Source organism: Myotis daubentonii, chromosome 12 (genome assembly GCF_963259705.1).
Source record: "Myotis daubentonii chromosome 12, mMyoDau2.1, whole genome shotgun sequence".
NCBI lineage: Eukaryota > Metazoa > Chordata > Mammalia > Chiroptera > Vespertilionidae > Myotis > Myotis daubentonii.
This window is the reverse complement of record NC_081851.1, coordinates 57,317,740-57,338,991: the sequence shown is the minus strand read 5'-3', so window position 1 is coordinate 57,338,991 and position 21,252 is coordinate 57,317,740. Positions and strand designations below refer to the sequence as shown.

At 40.3% G+C, this 21,252-nt stretch overlaps 1 long non-coding RNA gene across 4 annotated transcripts in view; it reads left to right on the top strand.

Moving 5' to 3' along the window:
• LOC132213414 (uncharacterized) overlaps positions 1–21,252 on the top strand; it is a 106,912-nt gene that overhangs the window by 66,703 nt on the left and 18,957 nt on the right. Inside the window, exon 7 of one of the 4 annotated variants that reach the window (XR_009447984.1) lies at positions 15,601–16,160. The exons of the other annotated variants lie outside the window; for them this stretch is intronic. This is a non-coding gene — a long non-coding RNA (uncharacterized LOC132213414). Of the gene's footprint in view, positions 1–15,600; positions 16,161–21,252 lie in introns of those variants that run through there. 4 annotated transcript variants of the gene reach the window in all.

The following is a 21,252-nucleotide window of genomic DNA, read 5'->3' as shown; positions in this document are numbered from 1 at the left end:
TAATCTTCCTGGAACTTACCTAATTGTAGAAAGACCTGAAAATAAAGGGACTTCCATTCCCAGTGGGCAGAGACTCGACATGGGCTATTTTAGTTCAATCATCTCTTCCTTTTTGGAAATTAACAGCTCAAGTCTCTATTGATTTAACATGCTGTCCCTGTGATGCAGTGGGGACTTCACACAAGTAATGAGGACAGAACGTTCTGTGATATTTTAACCCTTCTGGTCTTTTGTTTTTGTAATTTTCTCTAAAATGGAAACAACTCAAATACATAAATTGATTAGAGGGAACAAGACCAATACCTGCATTTCCTCTTGATATATATATTGAGTACAATAAATATATATAGATTGAGTATATATTGAGTACTATATATATATATATATATATATATATATATATATATATTAGAAATAAAGAATTTCTGTCTGTATCTCTGCAATGTACTTCTGAACCACAGATATTCTTGTAAAAAAGCAGGCTCCATAGGACAATAGGCAAGTGACTGGGTAGGGATGGAGGGGGCATGAATATGGGCCTTGATTTTCTTTCTTGGGTCTCTGCCTCTTTGTCTCAGAGTAGTCTGGGGCTGTGCTTGCTTGCAATGATATCAGCTTGCTGTGGGTAGAAATTATGATGATGAACTAAATTAGACATCATGACCTCAGTGTATGGAGAAGGAGGAGAAAGGAGGAAAGGAGGTGGGAGCTGCTGTTTAAAGTACAGTTAATGGAGTAATTGTCAGGATTAATGAATTACTTTATACAAAATTGGGTTGTCAGGAAGGAATCTTCCTTTTGTTTTGAGGAAGGAAGAAACAGTATCCTTTATTCCTCAGAATTTCAAGAACAAGGAAAGTCTTCCAAATTATGGTGGGTGTGGGTGGGGAGATAAAAAGAGAAGCCTTATTACTCAGACCACTTAGCGATGTTCAGTGAGCACCTGCTATGTGCAGAAGCCTGAGCTGGGCAGAGGAGAAGCCCCACCCCTGCCACGGGCTAGGGATTTGTGTGTGGGGAGAGGTCACTGTGACATCCTGGCTTCTGCCCTCTTCCTTAGACAATGTCTCAGTCAGTCTCATACACTCTTGTAAGTTCGTGAAATTTATCTCTGGAATCCTCCTCTCCAGCCCTACCTTGTTGTTGTCATCCCTGTGTGATCATCAGGTTTTGCTCCTGTGGCTCCCACCTGGAACATTCCATTTCATTTTTTCTCCCCGAGTTTATTATTCTTAGTTCCTTCTCTCACTGAAACTCTGAGTGGGGTAGTGTCCAACAATGTAGGACACTGGTTCTACCCTCACTGGGTGAATTTGGGCAAGTCTTTTCACTCTGTTGAGTCTTAACATTTTCTGTAAATAATAATGATATGGCCCTAGCTAGCCTGTTCGGCTCAGTGGGTAGAACGTCAGCCTGTGGACCAAAGGTTCCTGGGTTTGATTCTGGTCAAGGGCATGTACCTTTGTTGCAGGCTCCTCCCCAGCCCCGGCCCTGGTCAGGGTGATGCAGGAGGCAACCAATCAATGTGTTTCTCTCATATCAATGCTTCTCTCTGTCTTTTCCTCTCTCTTCTACTGTCTCTAAAAGATCAATGGAAAAATATCCTTGGGTGAGGATTAAAAAAAAAAAAAAGAATAGTAGGAACACTTGTATTGTGAAGATTAAATGAAACAATAAAAGTGAAATTATCTGCAGTTAATTTTTATAGGGAATGTAGTACATGCCAGACACTGTGCTGAATGCTCTGTGTACAGTGTCCCATATCATCCATACAACAGCCAGTCTGGCAAGCATTCTCATCCCCATGTACAGGTGAGGAAACTGAGGCTTAGAGAGATTAGGTAGCTTGTCCAAGTCACACTGCTAGTTTGCAGAGGTGACAGAATTTGAATTCAGTTTTGTCTTACTTCAAAGTCCATGATGCTGGTACCCACAGTGCCCACTGCCTCTATAAATGCCCCTATAAAATGCTATGTCAACAAAGATAATTTTATTAGATATAGATAATACCCAGTGCTATTCCTTATCTGACAGATTTGAAAGTACCAAAGATCACATCATTTACATGTAAAACAATGCAGGGTAATACATTTACATAGAACCACAGGCTTGAAATGATCTAGCCTTGTGGTTTTTAAACTCTGCTTCTCAGAGGCCCCATACCAAGTTCTGCTTTTATTTTTTTTTAAATTTATCATTATTTCTAGGAAGTGTTTTGTCTTAAGAATGGTTCTAAGGCTTACTCTTTTCTAATTCACTAACAATAATTTTACAGTGGCTTTTGGGGGGAGCATTTTGCCAAATCCTTAAGAGATAGCAAGATTTAAGGTTTCCTGACTTCTGGGTCAGGTCTCTCTTTACTCCTCAGTCCTAACTTTTGACATAATGTGTCCAATGTAGAAAAGAATTGAGAATATTAAAAATTAATCATCAAGAGAGACTTTTTCTAAGAAATATCTTAAGAAGGCACATAGGTCTGGCTGATCTAAGCAAAAGCAGTAGAAGACTCAACCAATAGAAAGTAATAAGGCATGGTAGCAAAAGTAAGAAGAAAAAAAAAGATTTGAGAGAGGCTTGGCAGTGATGTCCAGTAGTGAGTATTATGAACATGTCTCCTATGGGAATAAGCAAAGAACTATAATCCTGTGAGGCCCTTAAATTCACTTATTCATTCAAGCATCATTTATGAAACATCTACTGTATGCCTGGCACTGTACTAGGCAGAGGGACCACAAAGGTGAATTACAAAATGTTCTTCACTCAAGGGGCTGATTAACTAGAGTGGGAGGTTAGGTTGCAGAGGAATTAGTGTGGTGAGAGCAATGATAGATATTTTCAGAGTTCTAGGGATACTTCAAGAAGGAATATCCCCATCCTTGCCTTGGTGGAGAGAGGATGGTGGTTAGGAAACCCTTTTCAAAAGATGTAAAATGCCAAGGTATACTTGGGAAGAATTAAAATTAGAGGAGATTGACATTAGAGAACATTGTTCTGGCCTTAGGTAGAAGTGAATGTAGTTTCTTCTTTTTCTGGTGAGACAGATATGGGCCAACCAGCAAGGCTCCTTGACCATAAGCCACAAACCGATCAAAACACAAACCGCATTGCCTCAGAGCTATTGCTAAGTAGAAGTTCTGCCTTCAATTACTATAAATAGCTTCCTAAGATTACTTCTTCCTACAAAGATGAAAACAGTCCTTCCTCAGGATCAGAGCCTATTACCTTTTTTCTCAGTGATCGCCTGGCTCTTACCTCCTTTGTTTGATTTTAATATAAGTGTATGCTGTGGGAGGCATACTACATGTCTATTGGATACTTGAAAAAAATATAAAACTGAACCCCTACTAGTTGTGGAAGGCTATATTCCTGAAACAAATGGACTCTAAAATACAATGGCCAAAATCCAGCAGAAATTTATCACTCATAAAACGGGGTGAACATTCCAGTTAGCAGTAGCTCTCATCCACCTGGAGAATCATGGCCCCAAGTTCTTCCATCTAAGATTCTGCTCCCCTACAGCCTTGATGTATCTCAGCATCCACTTAAAGGAAGAGGAAAGAAGGTGCAAACACTTTAAGAGCAACATTCTCCCTCATATTTTATTAGCAAAAATAAATCACATGACCACATATGACTGCAGGGGCTGCTGGGAAGTGTAGTTCCAGGCCGAACAGCAGCTTCCAGGCTCAACTCTATTGCCATGGACAAGGAAGATTTTGGTAGGCAGCTACTGTTTTCATCATGTAAACCGAGAGAAAGAAAGTGGTTAGTCACAGAAAATCTGTTAGAAAGTTATTGATAAGAATGCTTACCACAAATCAACAAGTTACACACCTTAAGCTTAGAGAATGTTGTATGTCAATTATCTACACTAATAAAAGAGAAACATGGTAATTGGCGTACGACCGCTACCCTTCCCATTGGCTAATCAGCAAGATATGCAAATTAACTGACAGCCAAGATGGCGGCTGGCAGCCAGGCAGCTTGAAACTAACATGAGGCTTGCTTGCCTCAGTGACGGAGGAAACCAACGTTCCCCGCCTGCGGCTGCAGGCCTCTGAGCCTGCAGTTTAAGAAAGTATGTAACAAATACCGCCGGACTTCAGCCGGCAGGATCGCAACATTGTAAGCAAAGGCCAGAAACCTACTTTCAGCAGCGGAGGCTTAAGAGCTGGAGCCAAGCCTCAGAGCTAAAGCTGGCCCAGAATAAAAAAAGAAAAAAAAGAAAAAAAGGAGCGGTTGGGAGCTTCAGTCACCCCCAGCCTGAAAACAGCCCTCAGCTCCTCACCCAGACTGGCCAGGCACCCCAGTGGGGACCCCCACCCTGAAGGGTGTGTGACCAGCTGCAAACAGCCATCATCCCCTCACCCAGGCTGGCCAGGCACCCCAGTGGGGACCCCCACCCTGATCTAGGACACCCTTCAGAGAAAACCAGCTGGCACCCACCCATGCACCAGGCCTCTACCCTATATAGTAAAAGGGTAATATGCCTCCTGGCACCAGGATCAGCATGACGGGGGGCAGCACCCAAACCCCCTGATTGCCCTGCGGCTCTGTGTGTGACAGGGGGCAGGGCCCCAACCCTCCCGCCCCCCACGGGCCCTGCTCTGTGTGTGACGGGGTAGAGCCATAACCTCCCCATCGGCCCTGCCCTGAGTGTGAGAGTGGCGGCACCCCAACCCCCTGATCAGCCCTGTTCTGTGGGTGATAGAGGGCGGTGCCCCAACCCCCTGATGGGCCCTGCTCTGTGCGTGACAGGGGGCTGCACCCCAACCCCCTGATTGGCCCTGCTCTGTGCGTGACAGGGGGAAATGCCCCAACCCCCTGATTGGCCCTGCTCTGTGCATGACAGGGGGTGGTGCCGCAACCTCCCCATCAACCCTGCCTTGAGTGTGACAGGGGATGGTGCCCCAACCCCTCAATCGGCCCTACCCTGAGCGTGACTGAGGGTGGAATCACAACCTCCCGATTGCCCTGCTCTGTGCATGACAGGGGGCGGCGCCCCAACTCCCCAATCGGCCCTGCTCTGCGCCCTGCCAGGGGCTGCACCTAGGGATTGGGCCTGCCCTCTGCCACCCGGGAGCAGGCCTAAGCCAGCAGGGCGTTATCTCCCGAGGGGTCCCAGACTGTGAGAGGGCACAGGCCGGGCTGAGGGCCCCCCCCCCAGTGCACAAATTTTTGTGCACCGGGCCTCTAGTATCTCAATAAAACTTAGAAAGGAAAAAAATGAATGCTTTTCAGCTCTCGCATAGTTTATAGTTTTTTGCTTGGTAATATCAATAACTGACACTTCTTTAAAAGCTTCAGATAGAAGCCTATTCATAAATGGAGAACATGAAGACACAACCAGTGATTGTATATTGCTTATTTGTTAAAACCCTGATTATTTTTTAAGATATTTAAGGAATCTAACAGCTAGATAGATAATATTAACAGCAGTAAATCATGGGAAATGTCAGATTTTCCCAATCAGATAAATTTAATCACATCTACAAATATTTTTCAATGCCTTTGCTGGGCTAAATACTTTGGGATAATATAGCAAAACCGCTGTGAAATAAAAGTTCAAAATATATATGTATATGAGGTTGAAATAGAAGTAATGTAGCCAATGATACCATTGATTTCCAAAAAGGTTGCATAGAAAAAGAAATGTAGATATGGTCAGAAGGAGAAAGAATTTGAACAAAGTCTTAAAGTGTGGGTAAAATGTTGGTAAGTGTAATGGATGGGAAGATGTTACATGTATGAAAGTTCCTGAAGCAAAAGAGAACCAAAGTATGTGTGAGGAACAGAGAGGAGATCATCATAGATGAAGAAATGGATAACATTGACTCATTAAAATGGTGATTCTTTATGAATGGATTGAGGGTATGAGAAATGAGGAGTTAACCTTCTACTTCCTAGGTGGTAATGAGGCAGGAAGTAGTGTGTGTAGCTTGGAATACTCCCTAAGTAATGCTGTTACATGTCTTCATTGAAACATTTTGAAATACAATTTTAATATGTTATATTTAATTAGTTTTTCTTTCTTCTTTAATTTATTGGGGGTGAAATTGGTTAATAAAAACCATACAGGTTTTGCCCTGGCTGGTACTCAGGCGGTTGAGCATTGTTCCATGCACTGAAAGGTCACTGGTTCAATTCCCAGTCAGGGCACATACCCAGATTATGGGTTTGATCCCTGCTTGGGGTGTGTGCGGGAGGCAACCGATCAATGTTTCTTTCTCTCCATCTCACTTTTTCTCTCTCTCAAATCAATTTCTTAAAAACCCATACAGGTTTCAAGTGTACAGATCTATAATACATCATCTGTATATTGTATTGTGTGTTCACCATACCAGGGCAAGTCTCCTTCCATCACCATTTATCCCCCTGTCCTCCTTCACCTCTCCACACACCCCTCCCCTTAACTGTTTATTAAAAATGTTTGACTTTTATTTTTAAACCTGGACTAGACTTCAAGTTTTGAAGCACCGGGACAATCTTTCAAACTAAAACTAAGATTCCACTTAGCATGACCACGACTGGTTCTGTGCACTTAATAGGGGACCAATAGGTTATTGAATTGATAAAATGATTGCTAAACACCTTAAGATAGGTTCATGGAATAACCATGTGGCAGGAAGAATTCTAAAGATAGCCCCCAAGATTCCTGACCTCTGGTTATTCAATGAAAACTAATCTAGGCAATGCTGTGAGATTTTACAGATGTAATTTAGTCCCAAGTTAGTTGACCTTAATATACAAAGAGCCTTTTAAAAGCAGAGCTTTTCCTCTGGCCAGTAGAAGTCAGAGAGATCTGAGTGTGAAGACTCGACGTGCCATTTCTGACTTTAAAGATGGGGATGACCTATTGAGAAGGAATGTGGGTGGCCTCTAGTAGACAGTGGCCCCAGTGTAGATGGGGACCTCAGCCACAAGATGCTACATTCTAACAACATCCCAGGTGAAGTTGGAAGCAGATTCTTTCTGAGAGCCTCCAGGAAAGAGCCCAGTCTGACCAACATTGGATTTTGACCGTGTCAGACTCTAAGTGAAGCCCAGTTGAACCTGCCCAGACTTCTGGCCTACAGAACTATGAGCTAATAAATGAACATTGTTTTGAGCTAAGTTTGCAGTGATTTCTTACATAGCAGTAGAAAACTAATAAAAATGATACCTGAATTCTATTTAAGGAGAGGTTGCATATTTTAAGGCTCAGTTCTAATCAACTATGAAAACTTGCCTGATCACCCCAGAGTGATCCTTTTCTCCTCCCTGGTCCTATAGGACTTTAATCATTCTGGAGTTAGATATCATATAGTATGGCACCTGTATACTTGACCCTTCTTTTTTAAAATATGTTTTTATTTATTTTAGAGAGAGAGGAAGGGAGAGGGAGAGAGAGATAGAAACATCGAAGACAGAGAAACATCTCTCGGCTGCCTCCTGTACACCCCATACTGCAGTAACGTCTTGGTTCATAGGTCGACGACACTCAACACCACCTGAGAGGTGCTGGACCTTCCTCCCCCACTCCCCCAAGTGGTCAGCTCCTTGATGACAAGAATCAAATCAAGTCTACAGTTTCTACTTCTAAGAGTATGGGAGTGACCCGGCCTGTGTGGCTCAATGGTTGAGTGTCAACCTATGAACCAGGAGGTCAGGGTTCGATTCCTTGTGAGGGCACATGCCTGGATTGCAGGCCCGATCCCCAGTAGTGGGAATGCAAGAGGCAGCCAATCGATGATTCTCTCTCACCATTGATGTTTCTATCTCTCTCTCCCTCTCCCTCTCCCTTCCTCTCTTTGAAATCAATAAAAAACATATTTAAAAAAAATTTTTTTAAAGAGTATGGGTGTGTAGGAGGAGGTGGTGGGCAAGCCTGATTTTGAAGAATATTCTATCAGCAAAAGCCAATGAAATGTTGTGAGAAAGAGCAAATGGCTATTGCTTTCTCTCAATAAAGAAGAACCTGGGTCAACATTCAGTTGCTAAGATCAAAGTTACAGATCTGAACTGAGTGCCAGCCTGACCAGGGCACTATCCCTACATTTGGACAAACCAGAATGACTAGTCTGACTCATAAAGGTATAATTGAGACCCTTCTCGTTATGAGTCTGTTTTATTCTTAGTGCCAGTTATTACTTCATAACCACGGCTTCATCCTGTCCCTGTTTGTTGCTGAGGCTGTGACCATGGCAGGGCGTAAAGGCCTGGCTTACAAATTACAACGTTCTTTTCTTACGTAATCGTGTAAGAAACAGTCTTACCAGCCTTCAAATGCAATATCCTTTATTTCAGAGAAACGCCTTGTTTCAGAGAAACTCCTCAATGCACATGTATTTCTAATATGAGTGAATTTTATTCTTTGATCTATATGCATGTCCCACTAAAGCAAATACATTTTAGAAGTGCTCAGCACATTTTATACACCTGCAGATGATTCTGGAAGGTGTTGCCAGTGTGCTCACCGTTCTGCGAGGCGTCTGAGGGCCTGCTCCAGGACTGTGAATTCATTTTTTCTTCCTTTCTCCATGGGTAGCCAAGGATGAATTATCCCCCTGTTAGTGCCTTACAGTACTAGAAGGAATGATCAGAAAATCCCTGAAATAGAAGAGTTTTGCTTGGGATCAATGTTTAACCCGAGGTTAGAAAGCCTGGTTTTAGGAAACTGTCATGACACCCAGTGGTGATTTTATTTGATAAGTCTCAGAAACTAAACCAAATGCAGTTTTCTTTTTCTTATTTTCAGATGAAGAGAAAAAAAAAGACTTGAAAATTTACTAGCAATATTTTCACTAGATTTCCTTGGCCTTATCATGTGCACTAACTCAGAAAGTATCTCGAACTCCTCCTACTCCACCTCCCCTCCCCCCAAAACATCACATTCAAGTCCAAATCCAGGATGTTCAATCTCCAAAATATCTTTCAAAACCATCCTCGTTTCTCCATCGTTATCCTCACTGCCCTGAGTAAGTTTCCCAGTCTCCCAGCCTCTCTCTCCTGCAAAATAGACCTGAGATGATTTTCCTAAAACATCAATCTAGTCATGCCATTCACTGTTTTGCTTACAGTCCTCTGTCCCTTTGCCATCAGGGCACACTTCAAACTCCCACACCAGACTGGTTGTGCCTTTGCCTATTTCTCCAACCTTATCTCCTGTTTTTACCCACGTCCTGTCCTTTCTCAGCGTTTCTCAAAGTGAAGTCTTTACACTGTCCCCAAGAAAATCACTACCTGTTAAAGTTACACATTCCTGAATCCTGTCATTTAAAATCAGGACTGTTTAAGAAAATCTGGAGCATTATCATTTCTAACTATTTATCGAGTGGTTAAAAACAGATGGCATAGTGTCCCAAGAAATGGTATTAATTTATTTTCCATTGAAAATAGTTTTAGTGGGAACAACAACAAAACACACCACACCCCGACCTGTTTTCAGAGAAGACAATAGGCTAAAGCAGTGATTTTCAACTTTTTTCATCTCATGGCACACATAGATGGACCCTAGATTCCTCCTGAGTCACCAGTGGAAGGAAAGCTTTGGACTTTGAGTAAGAAATAAATTTTTGATGTGTTATAGTCATTGTACATATTAATTTGCCAGGGCTGCCATAACTAAAATTTTGTGGCATACAAAAAATAAAATATACATTATATATAATATAATCTGATGAAATATAATCCGACAAGAAATAGGTATAATTTTGATTCATTCACACCGGATGGTTATTGTTGTGTTGGCTATTGTCATTTTTTAAATTTGACAATCTAAGGGGAAAGAGGTCGGTGCCCATGACTAAATAGTCAGGTACTGCATGTTTTAAAAATTCTTGCAGAACACCAGTTGAAAATCACTGGGCTAGATGTGTGTGTGTGTGTGTGTGTGTGTGTGTGTTTGTGTGTGTGTGTGGTGGAAGGGTTAGAATGATTGTTGAGGGAGAGTCTGAAAAGTTGGCATTTGATACAAAAAGTGCTCTGGAATAAATATGAATTCAAGCAGTGAGTTTTTCAGTGTTTTCTAATGTTCCCCTAAGGTTGCTCAAGAGTTTATTTTCATTGGAAATTATATTTTAACAGAAGTATAAAATAATGCATGCTCAATGATGAAAGCAAAACCATTAAAAAAATCTCAAAAGGCTAAAAGTAGCACAAGGAAAAAAAGTCAACATGTATTTTTTTAAACAATGGGAAGGATTCCCATTTGTTTGTAATTAAATACTTATAAAACCCTGCTTTCCACAAAGGTATAAATAAATCAGTTACTATTCATATTAAGAGACAATCTGGATCATTGGGAAGCTATACTTATTTGTTTTAACGGAATCTTCAAGAAAATTAGTTTTGTGACAGAGAAAATAGTGTAACCCAATATTCCATGGCCGCCTAACCTGATGATAACAAAGGAGGCTGGGGTGAAGGTCAAATGTATTTCCTAAGTCTTTCTATTCTCAAAAATAACCATCTTAAAATAATGTCCCCCAAGGCATATTTTGGGATGGCAAACTCTGCTCCCCCTCAAATATTTTACTCATGCATGATTTTATAACATCATGCATTGTGTGTCAGAATATATTGGTTCATTGAGAAATGCAGATCTTCCAAATGTTGACACATGTCATTATACAACCCCCCCCCCCAAAAAAAAAATCACATTCATTAATATCATCACCTATTCCATTGTAAAGGTCTTCTTTAAATACTGGGAAGTTTTCAAGTTTACAGTGGCAGACAAGGTTTTTTAAATTCTCATTTCCACATGAAAGCCTAAATTTTATCACTGGCAACAAATACTGTCAATTATTTTCATTGACGTGACAGGCCCACTAGATTCATCTTTAAGAAAATGTTTCCTAAATATCCAAGTTTCAATAACTACAATTTTTCTATCTGTCATTCTTCTAAGTCAAAATGGCATTCCATGAAAAAAGAAGTTAGTTCAGCTTGCAAACCAAAGAACAAGTGCTTTTCCTCAAGACAACCCCTGTTACAACATGGAGCACCAGGGCTTTCTGTACACAACCCATCTCATCACACAGATGTTAAAAAGATGTGTATTCGAGGGTTAAGACTGAACAAAATGAAGAATTTGTGTTGTTTCACCAAGAACATTCTTAAGTGAAACTGGCATCTTAAATTTTATTTACTTATTTGTCTGTTTACATATTTATTTTTTTACAGGCAGTCTTTGGCAGTGAACAATAGAATCACTATTATTATAGTTTGGTGCTTTCATTACTAAGGCACCAGTGGTTTTACCCACCAGTGCTTCTGTACCATCAGTACAAATGTCAACATAATGAAAAAGGCAAATAATGTTATAGTATTATTAGGAAAATAGTTTTGACCTGAAAGGGTTTTGGTGAGTCCAGGGGGAGGCAGACCACACACTGAGACCCACTGTCACAGAAAATTACCATATTTACTGACAAAGAATCTTTAATGTCTGAAACAGAATGTTGGAGTAGATCATTGATTAATCTACCCTTTAAAATTTTTTTATTTTTCAATTATAGTTTACATTCAGTATTATTTTATATTAGTTCCAGGTGTACAGCAGTGTTTAGACAATCATATACTTTACAAAGTGTTCCCCCCATTATTTCTAGTACCTACCTGCCACTGTACATAGTTATTACAATATTATTGACTATATTCCCTGTGCTATACTTTACATTCCTGTGACTATTTTGTAACTACCAATTTGTTCTTTTTAATCCCTTCATCTTTCACCCCTCCCCTCTGGCAACCAACAGTCTGCTCTCAGCATCCATGAGTCTGTTTCAATTTAGTTTCTTCATTTATTTTATTCCTTAGATTCCATCTGTATATATAAAAGCCAAGCAACTGGAATGCCAGAACGACAGGTTGCTATGACATGCACTGTAGCTGGCCAACCGGCCTGATCGGGGGGTGGCAGCTCCTCCCCCCAGCCGGCCCCACCCCAACCAGGGGCCCCTGCAGCTCCTCTCCCCTGCCAGCCCGCCCGATATGCCCCCATTGGGGCAGGCCGGCTGGACCCCACCGTACATGAATTCATGCACCAGGCCTCTAATATATAAATAAAATCATATGGTACTTGTCTTTCTCTGATTGACTTATTTCATTTAGTATTATACCCTCTAGGTTCATCCATGCTGTGCAAATGGGAAGATTTCATTCTTTTTTGTGGCTAATATTCCATTGTATACATGTACCACAGCTTTTTTACCCACTCATCTATTGATGGGCACTTAGGTTGCTTCCATATCTCGGCTATTGTAAATGATGCTGCATTGAATATAGGGGTGCATATATTCTGTACAATTAGTGCTTGAATGTGCCCTGACCAGGAATCAAACCCATATCCTGGGCACACTGGGATGATGTTTTAAGTGACTGAGCTGCCTGGCCAGAGCCTATCTAGTCTTCATTTGGTTATTTGGGTTGATTTTTCCATAAATTTGGTCCTGGGAGGAGGTGAGTGTAACTTCTATCTACCTCACTACCATCTTAGATCGTAGATATATATCTATTTAATAGGGTGACTACTATTAAAATCACAGAATGAGAAAACAAAGGACTTAAGTACTAATTTAACTTTTTAAATGTGCTTAAAAATAAACTTAGGGTAAAAAATTTGGAGACTTTAAAATTAGATTCGTTATTTACATTTTTGTTTTTAAGCATTAATAGTTCTATTAGTGCCCTAACCGGTTTGGCTCAGTGGATAGAGCGTCGGCCTGCGGACTGAAGGGTCCCAGGTTCGATTCCGGTCAAGGGCATGTACCTTGGTTGCGGGCACATCCCCAGTGGGGGTGTGCAGGAGGCAGCTGATCGATGTTTCTCTCTCATCAATGTTTCTAACTATCTCTCTCCCTTCCTCTCTGTAAAAAAATCAATAAAATATATATTTTAAAAAATAGTTCTATTAGTGAAATAGCTTTCTCTCTCTTGCTATTTATTACCTACAATTTTATTAATGTGAAAGGATTTGAAATGTCATTTCTCCAAAGAAGATATACAAATGGCCAATAAGAATATGAAAAGATGTTCAACATCATTAGTCATCAGGGAAATACAATGAGATACCATTTCACATCAGTAGGGTGGCTAGAAATCAGAAAGTCAGAAAATAACAAGTATTGCAAAATATGAGGAGAAATCAGAATCCTTATACATTGCTGATGAGTCTAAAATGGTCCAGTTACTTTGGAAAACATTCTGGCAGTTCCTCAAACAATTAAACATAGAGTTATCATATGATCCAGCAATTCCACACCTAGGTATATACCCCAAAGAAATGAAAATATATGTCTACACAAAAACTTATTTATGAATGTTCATAGTTGCATCATTCATAATAGCCAAAAGTTCGAAATGACCCAAATGTCTGTCAACAGATAGACAGTAGATAAACAAAAGTGGTATATCCATACAATGGAAAATGATTTGACCCTAAAAAAGGAATGAAGTACTGATACATGCAATAACATGGATGAACCTTGAAAACATAAGGTTAACTGAGAGAAGCCAATCAGAAAAGACCGCATATTACATATTCCACTCATAGGAAAGTCCAAAATCGGGACATCTATAGAGACAAAATGTTGATTAGTAGTTGGGGGACGGGGTGTGAGGAGTATGCAGGTATAAGTGATAGCTAAAGGATAAGGGGTTTCCTCTTGAGACGATGAAAATGTTCTAAAATGACTGTGGTGATGGTTGCACAACTCTGTGAATATACTATAAACCACTGAATAGTATACTTTAGGTTGGTAAATTGTATGGAATGTGAATTATTATCAGTAAAGCTGTTCTCCAAAATTAACCATGAGAAAAAAGTTTTAGATAATTTTATAGATGGGCAGACTGAAGCCCCAGAGAGAGAGGTGACTGACCTAAAGTCACACAAAAGCTGGGACAGGAACCCAGGTTTCTGATTCCTGAAGTAGAGTGCATTTCATCCCCCAGAATAGTATACAATACCCCTTTTACTTCTGAAAAAAAAAATTCCAATGATCATACCAAATGCATTCAAACTAGAGCCAGCCTAGGAGGTGAAAAGAAAAGTACTCTATCTACAGTTCTGCTCTGAACAATGTCACTCTTTGTGGAAAGAAATGGGAAACCGAGCAGAATAAGAGAGGAGAAATAGAACTCACCATCTCACTTTAAACACTAAACCTTTTATGGGCGGGCTATAAGTGGTCACACCAGTTGTGTAGGCTTTTATCAGAAATGAATGAGGCAAATCTAAGGCCCACCACAAATCCCACCTTCTCCATAAAATATTCCCAAATAACTCTGTCCTAACAGTCCATCATATTTATTATACATGTTGGCAATTTTTATATTTCATTTTAACTATAATTTATTTTTTTATACAGGGTGGAGCAAAAGTAGGTTTATCATTGTGAGTACATGAAACAAAGTTTATTCCTGTATTAGTTTTTATTATTGTATTATTCTCCATACAAACTGTAAACCTACATTTGTTCAACCCTGTATTATTCTTCCATGTTTCATCCTTAGCTACTTGACTCATGTAAGTTTTATCTTTATTTTCCCACTTTTCCCATTATTTTCCACTTCTTCATACTCAAAACTTACTTATGCATAGTGATACAATAATCAGTAATTCAACTGAATTAGTCCGTTTGCCTTTAATAATTTGAGATATTTGGTATTATCAGTGCAGTAAAAGAATTATAAGTAAATCTAGAAATACATTAGTAATTCCATGGATAATGGTTCCCTTTGAATTTACTAACTTATAATTCATGTATGTAGTTTTTTAACGTTGCATAGGCTTTTATCAGAGATGAGTGAGGCAAATCTTTAATCTTTATGCCTCTAGTTGGTGAAACAAATTTGAATTCTGTTTCTAATGCTAGTTAAGTTTCAAGGGCAAACTGCTGGTAAAAGAAATGACCAATCATTTAAACTGCTAAAAGATAAACTGATGCATATCAAAAATTTTAAGAGTTTATTTGAGCAAAAAGTCCATTCAAACTGGAAAGTGTTCCACCACTAGGAGCCGGAAAAAGATTTCAGAGAGAAGAGGCAGAAGCCAAGCAAGGTATTATTTGATTGGCTACAGATTAAACAGTTGCCTTATTTCGGAAAGCCTGGGTGGCAGTTTGTGGTTGGTTGTCTTTAGGTTTGGATTTCTTAACCTTGAAGCATTTACAAGATTGGGTTTTATGTGCTTACATAATGCCACTAAGGCATTAGAACCACCTCAGTCTAAGAGCCTCCTTGTTTAAATAATTTAACAATTGCTATTTCTGGATTGCGTTTTTTTAAGAAAGAAGATATTATGTAGCTCATCATTCCAAATAGTTATCCTAAAGGGCAGGGCTTTAGAAAAAGTCTGAATTAAAACAAATATTTTTAAAATGTGTACCAGTTAGGGATTGACTGTAGCTGCATGTAATAAGGTACAGTGGTGGCTTATCCAAATAGGATTGGAATATTTTCAAACAGCAAGAAGTCTAGAAGCAGGGAGGGTTGCCAGCTTTAGCAAATAAAAATACAGGACACCAGTTAATTTGAATTTCAGTTAAGCAATCTTTTAGTCTAAGTATGTTTTATGCACCACTTAAATTGGGCAACCTGTGTTCTATTTTGCAGTCTTAGAAGTAGGCTGTCCAAGATGTGTCAGCAAGCTTCTGCTAGCATCCTATCCTATCATCCTTCCTTTGTGGCGTTTGTCCTTACAACTGCAAGATGGATGCTGTACCTGGAGGCATCAAATCTATGTTCTCGGCAGGAAGAATGAGGGAAAGAAATGGGAAGACAATAATCCTCTCATCCAACACAATTTTACAATAAGGTTTCCTCCCTGATCTAAGTGTATTATGTGCATTATTTTCTTACCAAGAGACAATTAACTAATACTGGACATGGATACCTTTCTTGACCTCTTCAAACAATTAGCATTGAATTATTCTTGTGGAAGTTTAAAAGGAAATCACGAACAAATGCTATTCAATTACAATAATTTTTTCTCTCTATTTAATAGTGGTCTTACAAACACGTCTGTAACAGCCTGGCCGATTGAGGCTCAGTGATTGAGTGTCAACCTATTAACCAGGAGCGTTTGATTCCCAGGCATATGCCTGGGTTGCACTCGGCCCCCAGTCGGGGGCGTGCAGGAGGCAGTTGATCAATCATTCTCTCTCATCATTGATGTTTCTTTTTTTTTTATATATTTTATTGAGTTTTTTTTACAGAGAGGAAAGGAGAGAGATAGAGAGTTAGAAACATCGATGAGAGCGAAACATCAATCAGCTGTCTTCTGCACACTCCCCCCCACTGGGGATGTGCCCACAACCCAGGTACATGCCCTTGACCGGAATCGAACCTGGGACCTTTCAGTCCACAGGCCGACGCTCTATCCACTGAGCCAAACCGGTTTCGGCGACGTTTCTATCTCTATCTCCCTCTCCCTTCTTCTCTGAAATCAATAAAAATATATTTTAAAAAATAAACACTATTGGTTCATTTTTCTTGTTAAACCAGTAGGAGTTTCACAATTTTTATGGGACATTTTCTCTCAAAAACAAAAGCAGTTGTTTACCTAATTTGAGACTATCAAAAGCAGTATCACATGGTGACCTTAGCCACATTCATTTTTCTGAACCAGTAGAGAATTATATGTAAAATAAGAATATAATTTTCACCGTAACTAATGCATTTCCAGTAATTATTACTATTTAGATGACTTCTCAAAGGAAAATAGAAATTTAGTTTTACCAAGCTTTTTTATTTTGTTTTTACAACTTGACTGTTTGTCTGTCTTTATTAAGGTAATACTTAATTTCTTCTCCCTTAAAAATATAAGATTTCTTCTCCCTTAAAATACAAGATTCATGTCCAACTGAATAAAAAGCATAATTATTTTGTCAGGGTCTAATGAAAATGAACATTTCCTCAATTTCCTGGAGTGGGATAGTTTTTACAAGCTCTACAAAAGATATCTTTCAGATAAGGTCGCACCAAATAGAAGTTTTGCTCATTGGATTAAAAATAGATCAGCTCAGTGACTCAGCAGGTAGCTTATTGCAGTTGCCCACTGAGAACATCCTAATTCTTCCTTGTACTATATCACAGTGAAGTACTCATGTGGCTTTATGGGGATTAGCTTATTCAGCTATTAGAAATAAGATCATAGTATATCTAGGACATTCTGTGAGATACAATGCACTGAGAGTATTATGGGTCAAATTCTGGTTAAGTATATATAAGCACAGATTCAACATAACCATTTAAATTTATTTTTAATGAGAGGATCAGGGGTCAAATAATGGTTAAGTGTAAGAAAGCATATATTTGAAGATTTATGTTCCTTTTAATAAATTTACAGTAAGACAGCTAAATTGAAAGTGTATGGTGGAATTAGGTTACAGAGTACTTGACTGTGCTGATTTTTAGAGCAATGCCTGTTTCATTATTCTGTGGACTTTCCTACCTGACTTCCCTTCCCCCCTGCCATATGGGAAACCTCAGGGGGATTTAATGTCTTTTCTTTTTTATTACTCAGATTCAGACAGTGACCAAGTCACTTCCAGCCTCGGAACAATCAGGGCTGGTCTTACAAATGAAGTTGGTAGTTCTCCTGACCTTGACATGAGAAATAGAAGGCCTACCTTCCCCCAAAATATTTCCCTCCACATTATTGGCTGATAGGGGAATTTTAAGCTAGTACCTTTTATTAACATTTTATATATATATGTTATTGATTTTTTACAGAGAGGAAGGGAGAGGAATAGAGAGTTAGAAACATCGATGAGAGAGAAACATCGATCAGCTGCCTCCTGCACACCCCTTACTGGGGATGTGCCCACAACCAAGGTACATGCCCTTGACCGGAATTGAACCCGGGACCCTTCAGTCTGCAGGCCAACGCTCTATCCACTGAGCCAAACCGGTCAGGGCTAAGATATATTTCTATATCTGGCATCCATCCACTTGCAAATCACCCTTGTACAGTCACCATATGTCAGGATGCTGGAGAAACAATCAGTAAAACTAGGTCTTGACCCTCTAAGGGCTCTATTTAGCTCCTGATTTATCAGGTCCTTGAGTAAATAAATAGGTAAGTTTTGATGTGGGGGAAAAAAGAAGAGTAAAAAGGTAGTGTTGCAGAATTTACCAGGCAACCAGAAAATACACAAGGAGTACTCGAGAGTTAGGAAAAACCGTTTATTTAAAGCAGCGCTGCTGGCTCAGGGAATTCGAAGATCCAAAGCCTGAACAGCTAATACGATGAGATCACCCCTTATATATTCCTAAATTTCTCTGTTTCCTATCTGTTTCCTAACTACCAGGCTTTTGTGGTAGTTAGCCCCTCCTGAGTCAGTTGGAATGGGGAAGTTAGATTGTATGTAAATGCTTGGTTTGCATGGTGCCAGCTACACACACACACACACACACACACACACACACACACACACTCACACACACACATACACACACCCTGGCCAAGCTGCCAAATTTCCGGCCCGTGGCCCCTGCAAACTGGGAGTACCCAGAACAGACTATTGCCTATGGAAGGGCCAGTGACTTAATTATAGGCTAACAAGAATGTGCACTAGGGCCCTAGCTGGTTTGGCTCAGTGGATGGAGTGTCGGCCTGCAGACTTAAGGGTCCCAGGTTCGGTTCCAGTTGGGGGCACATGCCCGGGTTGTGGGCTCAATCCCCAGTAGGGGGCATGCAGAAGGCAGCCGATCAATGATTCTCTCTCATCATTGATGTTTCTATCTCTCTCTCCATCTCCCTTCCTCTCTGAAATCAATAAAAATATATTTTTTAAAAATTTTGCACTAGGACACCAGTCACTGTCACAGATTCGGATTGCTAGGCCTCCCTCCTACCCCCACCCCCACCCCCGCGCCCCACCCCCTGCTGCCCCCAGGTTGCCCCCTATATTCTTCCTCATTAGGAAGGTGGAAGAATCAGGTCTTGCCCTGACCGGTTTGGCTCAGTGGATAGAGTGTCGGCCTGCGGACTCAAGGGTCCCAGGTTCGATTCTGGCCAAGGGCATGTACCTTGGTTGCGGGCACATACCCAGTGGGGAGTGTGAAGAAGCAGCTGACCGATGTTCCTCTCTCATCGATGTTTCTAACTCTCTATCCCTCTCCTTTCCTCTCTGTAAAAAAATCAATAAAATATATTAAAAAAAAAAAAAAAAAAAAGAATCAGGTCTTGCATGGCTCTGCCCTGGAGAGGCAGCCAGGATAGCAGGCCAAGAAGAAGGAGCAGCTTAATGGTGGTAGGGACTTTGAAGGGAGGGGGGAAATCAATGCAGAGGCATTGGGGGGCAGAAAACAAGTTTTATTTTCATAGAAATTTAACCTAGAAATAACCTTGTAAATACTGCCTGGTTCAGCCCATTCTACTCTTAGGTCGGGCCCTCAACAAAACAGAGAGGTAGCTGAAATTTGTCTTTGGCAAGCAGTCTAGAGTGGTTATTTTTCCTTCAGAATTGCCAGATTTACCATAACTTCCCCACACTCCCAATCATTTGGGGACCTTTCATCCCTCAGTAAAGCTATTAATTGAAAAAAGGAAATTAATGAAGACTTCATTGATAAAGGTTTAAAGTGAGATCCCTGCTGCCCTGGCTGGTGTTGTTCAGTTGGTTGGAGCATCGTCCTATAGAAGGAAAAGTGGTGGGTTTTGTTATCAGAGAAATGCGTGGATGGCCTTTTTCCATTGCTAGTGGGAGTGGGGTTCTTGGAGTGCTGCTGGAATAAGCAATTCCGGAGGCCCCCATGGGAGAATCAGTACATTCCTCGGTTTCCAAAGTCCCATTTTCTTTAATCCAGTCCTGGAAAATGTGCAGTTGGGGATTCAGCAGAGCTGAAAGCAAAACCAGTGTCCAGAGTTTCCATTCCAAGATGTAGCTGGATCCTGTTTTGCCCTGAGGGTTTGGGAGAAAGGGAAGTTACAAGTTATCCTGACATTCCACAGGAATGTTATCTTAGATGCAAAGACAATAGGCTCAGTAAAGATCAAAGTTGATCTTTGTCAGGGAACATGTAGGCCTAGGACATGACTACCCACTATAGACTGCTTTTTAATTTTAAAAGTTTTCATTTCAGACCATTCTTTGTGGTTACTTTAGGTCTCTTGAGTTTGCAAGGCCATTACACAGGCCTTCCCTGAGTGAATCAGGTTAGCATGTGACCTCTTTTTATCCACCCCTTTAAGAGAAAGAGTCACATCTGTTATCTTTGGGCCCAAGAACATGGCTCCTGCCTGACACTGGTCTGGTTGTCAATGGATTAAACCTCAACAGCTTGTTGCTCCCAAGTTCTTGGAACAGAAAGCTGTCAATCATTTCACAACATTTACGGAATGGAATCCTTCTTTTTGGCAAAGACATTGTGAGTTTATATAGTCAGCCCAAGAAAAGGACTTGAAAAAATGTACAAAGCAACATGAAAATAAATATAAATAAATGGGATGAAGTTATAATGTATAAAGTCAGTCAGAGAAAATGTGCTGACCTTCTTAAATGCTTCAACAAATGTGAGGGCAAATACAAATTTTCTCTCAGCTAAAAATGAGCCAAGAGACTTGACTCTTTTTCCTCTTCTTTCTGAATTTCTTTCTCTGGTCTTTTCAAATGTATGTAAATCTTTTTAATGGGAACTAATCCTCTGGCCAGTCTCATAACTCAGGAATGTTTCCTCCTTGAGGGCCTGGGAGCCATCTCTTTGAAGTATAATCACCAAGGAAGATAAACCCAGTCTCCCTCTTTCCTGGGAGGAGCTAGGTCTAAGTTGTCACCTGACTGTAAATTGCAAAATCTATCTAAATAGACTCAATGAGCTGTTTCCAGGTAGCCATATAAAAGACAGAGATTCATTTCTTTCTGTGCAATTCCCATGGAGGGTTACTTGTGCTGAGCATTACATTCTGATTTAATGCTTATTCAAATTTAAAATTTTCCATTTTTCTACCATTGTGGAGAACTTTTCTGTGTTGAGAGATTTTGTTTTTAATTATATTTTTGCAACACAAGCATGGGCTGAGCTTTCTGGCAGCTGAGATAGTGATGCCCCTGTGGATGAAAAAAGGGGTTCAATGGGCAGTAACTTCACAGTGTGATCTGATCAAAAATCCCTAACTGGGCATGGTGGATGGTCACACCCCAAGCCCATAACTTCCTTAGTGAAAGGTTTTGAGCCAGCCCTGTCCATTGTTCTTGGGCATCTAGGCTAATACACCTTTGAAACGCCAGAAGTAATACCCCTCAAATAGGGTATGAGCCC